The 10,282-nt window shown below is 31.1% G+C and overlaps 1 non-coding gene across 1 annotated transcript; it reads left to right on the forward strand.

Annotated features, from left to right (window-relative positions):
* Positions 1 to 3,188: 3,188 nt before the first annotated feature.
* On the forward strand, positions 3,189 to 3,261 carry TRNAR-CCU (transfer RNA arginine (anticodon CCU)). The gene has a single exon. It is a non-coding gene; the product is annotated as a tRNA-Arg (tRNA).
* Positions 3,262 to 10,282: the final 7,021 nt, after the last annotated feature.

The raw sequence follows: 10,282 nt of genomic DNA on the forward strand, positions 1-10,282 counted from the left end.
TTGTCAATAAACATTAACATCATTCAATAACAAATCATCCGCAACATAAAGATAAACCCAAAAAATATTTGAGAAGCTAATAAATATTTAAAAATTCAATCAAAAAGGCTGAAGAAATTTTACTTGATTCGTTTCACGTTTCACTGAAGCAAAAAGTAAACTCGAAAACTTATGGGCTTTACAAATCGATGAAAGAACAGACATCAGTAGCAAAAGCTCAACTAATTTAATTTCTGCGAATCGTCAGAGTTGGTAAAATCATAAGTCAGTTTTTCTTTTGCTTTGAATTCAATTACATTCTACTTACTAATAACATTATTATTGTATTATATTTCATGTATAATATGTTCATAAAACAATATTATTTTACTGTTATTATAATAATAAGTATATTTAATTTTGTTGAGATATTTAGTGTGCCACAAAATAAATTCTCCTCGCCTAGTGTGTCATAAAGTAAAACAGTTTGGCAGACACTGACATGAAAGAAGAAGTGCGGAGCAGATCGCATACATCTAAACAATTTTAAATCATCTGCATACAGAAGAAAAACTCCAAAGGGATGAATCTTATATATAATTGTTCTAATGAATAAAAATAGAGTTGGCACGATGATTTTCGAGCCTCTGCTTATATATTCTTTTGTTGTCGGCCAATGAAAAATAAGCATTCAAATATAAAACAAAATGGCCGACATCAACGTGACAACAGTTTTAAATAATAATTATTTATTAATAAAATGTTGCTATGCGACAATAATTTTCATTAATTCGTCATGTGCGTTGTTCGATTCGACTGAATATAAATATTCAGATTGCAAATTAACTAGGTATGTTATAACTATGAAAAGGAAATATATACATAATGTGTGTAAGGATTATAAGAATACATTGATTACAATAGATAAACAATCTTCGTAACGAAATCTTCAAATTTTGAATTCCTGTCGACTAGCTCCGAAGCCGAAAAGTGAGTTTTTCCTTTTATAATACATAAACATTATCAATGCTTCCGATTTAATGCACATATACGTTAGATTTGACTGAACCAGGTACGTTTTAAACGTGATAATGTAATATATATACTTAGTACGTATGAGGTTAATGTCGATCAAACCTTATAAATGCTAATAATACGTATTTTTTATCTATTGATAAAAAAAGAATATTTACTAATTTTTGAAATATTTATTTTTAAAGAAATTTTATTGAGCGGTCTAAATTTTGATTGATATATTTCTCGATAAAGAGATTCCCTGGAATATAAATATGCGCAATCCTTAGCCAAACATCTATTTATCCAACCAGAACTCTCGTTATCAGTTCCTACTCGTGTCCACCATGGCATATTTATAGTGTTCGTAAATCCGCGTTGACACGATTCCTTTCTCTGTGTGTATAAATATCGGGTGCAGCGGCTGTGCGAGGAAGAATCGATCCTCCTCCGACGGCGAATTTCCAGGCGAGCTCCAGCGACCTTCGTCAAGGTCGCAGACGTTTTTCCCCCGCCGCCCCTCTCCCCTCCTACTCTGTGTGTACCTCTCGTCGAAATACCCCGACCAAACACTCCCCGCTGGAACCCGCCCCTAGAGCGATTTTCACGAGTGAAAATTCGGCCGGGTGGAAAATCGTAATTGGCTGTTACGGCGAGCAGACGCGATGCACACGCACTGAATGAGCATTTTGTAATGCTGCAGATAAAAATTAGTGATTAGATTTAACACGCAATAGCTATGGATTAGGCGAATTTAATTAAAAACATAGTTTTAAAAATGAGACATGTCCTTAATATAAATTGTACAGGAGACCAAAATATATTTATCTTCCCTTGTTTCCCATAAAACCCTAATGAGATTAACAATTTAAAACCAGGTGTTAGATTATCTTTAACACATAAAAAACAGTTATAATTATTTATTAGATTCTCTTGCAGGTGTTAGATCGCGATATGGAAAAGGAACTTTAATCTGACAATGACGTTTCCCCAAAGTGTCGTGATGGCCTTTATACAAAATAATTAGAACATTTCATACACATACATATGCTAAACATCAGCTCATATTCAAATATGCATTTATATACATACATACATACACATACTTTAAAATAGCTATACTAGCACGAAATAATTAAAAAAATAATAGTACAATAATACACACCTAAAGGAGTGCACCATTCCATAGATTTCACTGGAAACACCCATGCGTCTGGCAATGCGAGCGTTCTCGAGCACTGACGTCTTGGCCACAACGGGAAAGAATTAGGGACGCAATCGCATATTTATGGCATTCTGTCGACTTGTCGACTCTACCCCTCAGCAACTTCAGCAAGTGTTTCCTATGTTGGAAGCAATGTAAATCAGACAGCTGTCAATAATCACGTGAGTTAGCTTGCAACAATACATTTACGAAATGTTTTAAGCACCGCTCACTGCATTAAAATTGTTCAATGTGGGACGCAAGAAGTTGTTGCTAATTTAAAAAAAAAATCTTTTTCTCTGATGAGGTAAATTTCCACCTCTCTGGGTATTTTAATAAGCAAAATTGCCATAAATAGGGCGAGGAATCCTCGTGTGATTATATGTCTAAAATGTGACTGCTTGGTGCGCACTGTAGTCAGACAGCATCATTGCTTTACTACCTATATAAACGATATAGTTTTTTTTAAGTTACAATACGTTTTTTGCTCGTAAGTCGAGTACAATTTAAAAAACAAAATTGCTTTTATCTCGAAAAAGTTGTAAGTCGCTCACTAGCAAGTATCTCGAAAAACTCGTAAGTTGATTTGTTGATTTTTTTAACAAATTTTTTTTATAATAATAAATTACCAATTATGGTGAATTATTAACAAACAACCATACAAAAAAAAATCAACCTTGAATCGCACCTTTTTGACAAAATATTTTGTTTATTATATTGTAATCATTCCAATGACCCACAGTAATTTAGTAATCGCCAAATGGTTAACTTCCGTTCCATGCCACAATGACAATAATAATTTGACGGTGATCGTGCGTTTTTCGGTTTAAATCTCAAGGTTTTGGGACGAGAGTATAAACACCTTAAAATATACTTTTAACCAATATTTTATTCAATTTAATAATCAAATAATTGATAATAATCACATTATTTACATAATTATTTTGCGATCTACGGCTGGTTAATGGTACTATCTAACCAGGGTGCCGTGGCCCCTGTGGCCTAATGGATAAGGCATCGGCCTCCTAAGCCGGGGATTGTGGGTTCGAGTCCCACCAGGGGTAGTTTTTATTTTTGTTATAACTGCTGTATTACTCGCTAAAGGTATTTACAAAATAAATACGCACTCTAACGATAGAACCGCTGCTAAAGCATTATAAATTAATAAGCTTAAAGTATTTTACCTCCCCTGTCAACTTCCCTTAGTCGGATTTACGCCATCTATGGTTATATATCGTAACTTATAGTGCGGACAAAAATAACTTTATTTATAAATAGATTCATTGATTATATTTTATAAAAAAATATGCTTATAATTTAAAGGTATTTTACTTCCCCTCTAAGCCACCCTTACAAGTAATTATGCCATGTATTATATATAAGATATATAATTATGCCATATAATATAGAATAAATCATAGCATGTATGTTTATAAATATATTATAGACACAAGTCAGTCGATTTTAATGAAAAATATAAACAACTAAAATATAGATTTTTTCATAGGACACATGGCGTGATTTAATTTTTTTATTAAGTATCTGTATTTATTAGGTCAGTAATTTAATGAATAGTTGGTAATTTAAATTAATGGTCAGTGATAATAATCAATAGATTTTTTCATATTAAATGAACGGTTTAATTTCGACTGGTTTTCACTGTCGATTTTTAGGAACTAGTATTATACGTGCTTCTTTTATAAATGTTTTCCAAGAAACAACATGAAATAATAATCCATTTTATCAAAGCCATTTTTTTATACTACGATCTAACAAATTTATCTTTTCATTAACCAATCTAAATCACACATTTAATATTGTTAGTTGATAAAATTCTCTAGAAAAAGATTTTTTAAATACATTTGATATGTTTGAAAATTATATAAAATTGTGTAAAGATGGTTTATAACTGAAAATATATAGTAATATCGAATATTATTACTGATAGTAACACTCTATACTTCACTTTGTTTATGATATTTTATTGTGCTTTGTTTTACTCTGGGTTAATACTTTTACCCCAAAATCCAGACAAAAAATGAACATTCAATGTTTTTTTCGAAGCATGTGTTTTCTATTATTGTATAATACAATACAAATATTTTGAAGTGTACGAAACACGATGCCCGACATTGATTATTATGTGATACTTTTCTTATTATAATTATTACATAATAAATACTTCTGATTTTTTATATGTCAGATAGTAACTACACACTGTGTTTGCTGATGGTAATCTACGGGAAGGGTAAAATCTTCCTTATTTACCTCTGATGTTTAACTACGTGTTTTGTAGTATCTACCCTTAAACACTTATTGTGTGTGTGTGTGTGTGTTTTTTTTACATTATTATCTACTTTAAAAGTGTTTTTTATAGACACACACAGAGTTGGTAAAATGACGCCGATTTTTTTGCACGTCAAACTCATAATTTTTAGTAAAAAAATAATTTTCCCTTACATTAACTGTTCTGATCCGAAGCCGACTTAATTTGAAGCTGAATTTAATTTCTTTGTAAATATTTTTTTTATATTAATAAATTTTAGGTAAATTAATTTGGTTTAATTTTGTTTAACCTGTTAATCCTGAGATAACTTAAAAAATGGCAACAAAAAAATTCGCACAAAATAAACACAACGGTAGGACTTTGCATATTTGCAGAAAAACACTTTAAATATTTGCAGAAAAATTAATTAATTTTGCACAAAATTTTTACAAGGACACGACTTTTCAGTGTCTTATAAAATATTTTAAAAAGACTAAAAATAAAAAAATGTAACAAAGATCTGAGACAACTTATTTAATTGTCAGCAAAATATTTGGGTTTTGCACAAAATTATCTCCAAAAATATCAATCTTTCGCAAAATTGCTATACAAAATATTAAAAATAAATCAAGCAATTTGAGGTATGGTTTTAAACTTTGCTCAAATTATTTTAATATATTTGTTTCATGAATGTTTATTATTAATTAAATAATTTTATTTTAAAATTATGACTAGATCAAAGTCATACTGTATATTTTTATAAAATACAACAATATTTTCGCAGTGCATTGAAGATTAAATTAATATTGTGTAAATGTATGTAATTATATATTATTACTAAATTATTTTTTTCAAAGTAATTTACACTTTTTTCATGTTTTTCGTTGTTTTTTGTTTTGTTGACAAATAAATATTGAATACTATGAACAAAAATGATCAAAAACGAAAAAACAAAATTGTAATCGATGTCTGATAAAAAATTGATCCAATTTCGTACATAAAATACCTATTTCTGCCGTTACGCTGCTAGGTATTCAAATTACTTTTATTAAATGCGAATTTATCAGTGTTTTTGCTTTTAAAAATATGAGTGGAAATAGGAAAAAGTTCACAACGCACGTGCGTGTTTCTAAGCAAAAGCCTGGAGTATGGAATGACAATGTGTGATGACTTTATAAAAATGGTTGATTACATACACATTTAAAAATGTTTATTGTATTCTTTCTAATTAAATATTATAAATATGAAATATGCCTGAATTATATAGACGCTTTGAATATTGATCACAAATGCCAGTATGTTTGCTGTTTTATTATATGTGAGAGTGAGAATTAACTGCATAACCAATATATATTTCGATAGAGATAAACTGAATATATTATATATGGTTGTATAATATGTAGTAACTTATAATGTGCTTAATAACGTGTTTGACCAACCGCTTCGAACAAGCGACCCTAGTGCATCCAAGACGATCGAAAGGCACTTAAACCTACGTATTTCCGTTAAGGGGTGAACTTCGCCCTAGCGTTTGGTACTTGACTGTCCTTGACAAGCATTCGGTCATGTGTACACAAAATGAGTATTAGGGGCGCTTTATTCTTTGGGTCACGGAGCCAGCGTCCCCCTTTTAGAATTCTAAATAGTTATGAGGATTCTTTCCTCTTTGTTTTTGGAAGTATTTTTTTACAAGTGCACTCAGATGAGTTTTTATGTTTACTGAGGTATAACTAAATAAGTTGTGTAATGTGAATATACATAAAAATTAGCACGATAGACCAGTGGCATGACCTGTGTTCAAATGTGTCTCGGACAGCTGAATTAATTATTATTATATAATCACATATTAGGTTTTCCTAGATTTTCCTAATCTCGCGGATAAATATCGTTATGAATATTTAAAAATAATATCTTATGTGTAATTTATAATAATAATTATTGCAATAGATTACACTAATTTACATACTTTGATTTCAGTTCACTTAGTAGTTGTTGCTTGTGTTAGCTTCATTGAAACACAATTCCTGCTACAATAAAATAAAATTAATATTTTTCAAGCAATTTATGTATACTATCTCAAAAATGGAACATAATAATATATTTTTGTACAATAATGTGCGAAAAAGTATAAGAGGAATATTTGAGGGTATGTAGTGCAAGCCCTTCTCAAAAATATCATTATTGATTCGTAATGAACTATTTTTCAATTCAATAAATTGTTAATCGGGCAAAATCAAGTGCAACATAAATCAGCTGTAGTTTTGGAATTTACTACAGGGCTAAAATACAACTTAAAAAAATACAGGTAAAGGCAAAAATTAAGTTTATTTGTTTTAAAATATGTTTTTGCCTTTAACCTTTAGGGTATTCGAGTATGTTATCAATAGTTTTTAACTTGGCGTTATTTTTATAACATATATGTCTAATAAATACATAAAAAATATTTTATGTATTCTTTAAAAAATACAACAATATTTTTATCGGTTCATAAATATTTAGATTATAAACACATTGTTTTATACTATTTTCGGAATACTCCGTTAAACACCAACACTATTTAATACATAGGTATATAGATTTATTATAAGTACTTAGGGGTCTATCCCGTCCCCCTGTTCGGATAGCTTTGCTAGTGTTAAGCTAGTAAATTTCAAAATGTACTAAATGTACGTATAAATTAGTACATTTTAAACATAGTATTTTACAGAAGTTAATTTAAAAAATATTAAAACAAGCTATATGTAATATATTATGAATAGATTTTTATTTTCTAGGGGTAATATATAAATTAAATTATTCTTTAAACTCTTCGTTGATGTTAAGCTCTTTAAATCAAATAATCATGTCTGTAATACTATTACACGTATCTTTTAATCAACTTGTATATTTATTTCAGTTGATACGCATTGTATTGTGACACAATAAAATCGCTGACTAATCTCTTAAAGTTTGTTTCAAGCAAAAAATTTATTGCGCATTACTGAGATTTGCTTTCACCAAAAAATATCTGTATATCTGTAAAATATTTAAAAGAAATACGACACGACCGTTGTATAAGTATCAGGTAGTCGTACGAGATGTCTTCAATGATCTGGAACGCATTTATTGCCGCTCGTTAATCGTGCATTATCGGGAATACACATATGAATGTGTATCTGTGTAAATTTTGAGTTGGGACCTTTGGAGGGCCCCACCTCTGGTTGTGGAGGGCGCCGAGTCGCCCTTGAGACGCCCGCTGGTCAATGCACCTCCCATCCCCCGAAGAGCCTCCATAGGGCCTCCGAAAATGCGTGGGATGAGGGAGTCTGAGCCTCTGCAGCCTCCTCTACCTATGTATATACTCCTCTGCTCACCTGTCGAATTCTAAACATGACGACACCGAGTGACGAACCTCTCCAACAAAAACCAGAATGGTTTCTGCTCCGAGAAGTTCGTCGTTGTGACCCACCCCAAATTGCGAGGGGATGAATGTGTACTACTTGATTAAATTCTGAAGTCTGTGTTTGTCTATTGTATTTTAAGAGTTGAATGTATTGGACGAATTGATACGTTTTGTCACAAAGATAAGATAATTCGATTTACATAATATGCATTGTACAATAACTAATTGTTATTTCAATAAGTTTTTTAAAAAATGTTATAAATATTTTCTACAAAATTCATTACTAAATCATTTGTATATAGAGTTAAGAATTGAAAAATATTTTAATAGTGATTTTTATTTTCGTTATAGTGTCGATTATTCAGTCAGGTTCAATCAATATCCAGGATTTACGGTATCCAATAAACGCACCTCGGTCAGTTATTAGCAATATACGTCAAAGGGAACACTCAGTCGGATGCTGTGTACCAAAATGCAATTACGCTAGAGAGCGCGGTCTTGTCCCGCATTCAATACTGTGGGTGTCACCTGGAGAGCGGCTGATGGATTTATGCCTCGCTTTTGCCTTTACACCTTGCGAGAGAACAAAAACTTATTTATGTACCACGAGGGAATAGAATAGACAGGAGACGGCAAATCGCTGGGATGTTCCACAATGTTTTGCCATAATCAAATTTGCGATGCGCCAAAGGATGCAGGCTCTCGCGCTCCACGTTTCACTACTTACACAAAGGCTTTTGTTTTCAAAATCGATTTTCATTCTTTCGTGGTTCGTTTTTTTTAAATAATCTAACAAAATTACACGTTATAATTGAATAGTGGCATGGCTTGTTTTAATTTAGTTAATTGAGTTAAATGCTCAAAATACACATCAATTTAACATGAAAAAACAGAAATCTAAGGCTATTGATACTCTTAAAAAAATATATTGTGTAACATGAAAAAACAACTAAACAAACGTTGTCCAAAAATAAATCTGATTTCGTATACCATAATTCTAAAACTCTAATTTAAGCTATTACTTTTGTGTACTTTTTTCTCTCTTATAGAAATTTTATTAGTGAAGACGTTTTGTAATAATATAATTTTCATTCATGAAGACGAGATAAAAAGTCGATTAAGATTAAGATTATTGTGTTGAAGTGTAATATATGAAATATGAAAAAATACCTAACGAGAAGATACTTTGGATCGGATTATTGTACATAAATGTGAAAGAAAATAAAGAACACTGATTAGATAAACTGACCAATTTTCTGTGATTGGATTAATCTCAGTGTCTAGCAAAGTTTTGAAAAAGAAGAAAATTGTTTAGCTTTTGTATTGTAATGTGGAGAATGAAAAAATAGTTGTTGTGATGACCATTGAATTGCCTTGATATTACACCCATACCTCGCTTTACGGCCTAGATACGTTCCACAAAACTTGGCCGCAAAGCGAAAAGCCGTAAAACGAATCAATTATTCTAATACAAATTCATACAAATTCAATAGGATCGGTTCCAAATTTGTTAAATATGTAACATGATTTATCATTTAAAATGCATTTTAACTTTTTATTTCATATAAATCAAAAATATATGCATAACAAGTACATACATTTGTACATAAAATAATAACAGACTCCAAAAACCAACAAAAATGAAACAACTTCATGTTACATAAAATATGTGTATGTATACATACATAATATTTTTTAAAATGGCTTTAATCTGAAGACGATGAAGAAATGGTAACCTGCAGATCACTGTCGTCATCATTTTTCGCTGGTAAGAATGGGCCTGGCTTAAAAAAATTGTCCAACGTTGTTTGTCTTGCCTTCTTGTCTATTTCGTTCTTCAGTGATTTATAACAGCTAATGGCTGAGTTAATTCCTCGAGAAACTTTAGCGCTACGTTCGACGTCAGGATCGTTTTCAAGGAAGATGTTTATTCCTTGTTCGAAATAGGAAAAAGCTTTTGACAATTTTTTTGATGTTAGCTGTTTTAATACAACAGGCTCTGTCTCTTCATCAAATGCCAGTTCTGCTTGCAACTGAATAAGTTCCTTATATGAAAGGGGTTCCCTATCGGCTTCAAGTAGATCAAGCACATCACGTTCGTTCAAACCTTCAAAGCAGAGATCATGTGCTAGATCCAAAATGTTTTGCCTAATTTCAGGAAGGCAATTAACTTCTGCATCAGTACTTTTTACACATTCTGGCCGTATTTTTTTCCAAACATGGTTCATTGTTGTTAATTTTAATTCCTTCCATGATTCACTGATGCTGTCAACAGCATCCTTGATGTTATAGTTTTTCCAAAATGTTTTAATTGAAGATTTACCATCGGTTTCCCTTATAAGTTGTCGGAAAGTTTGGCGTAGTTAATATGCCTTAAAAGTGGCTATTGCACCCTGATCCATTGGTTGGATCAGAGCTGTTGTATTTTTCGGAAGGT

The sequence above is a fragment of the Plectrocnemia conspersa genome, unplaced genomic scaffold (assembly GCF_051122295.1).
Source record: "Plectrocnemia conspersa isolate PC_06_02 unplaced genomic scaffold, ASM5112229v1 ptg000003l, whole genome shotgun sequence".
Classification (NCBI taxonomy): Eukaryota; Metazoa; Arthropoda; class Insecta; order Trichoptera; family Polycentropodidae; genus Plectrocnemia; species Plectrocnemia conspersa.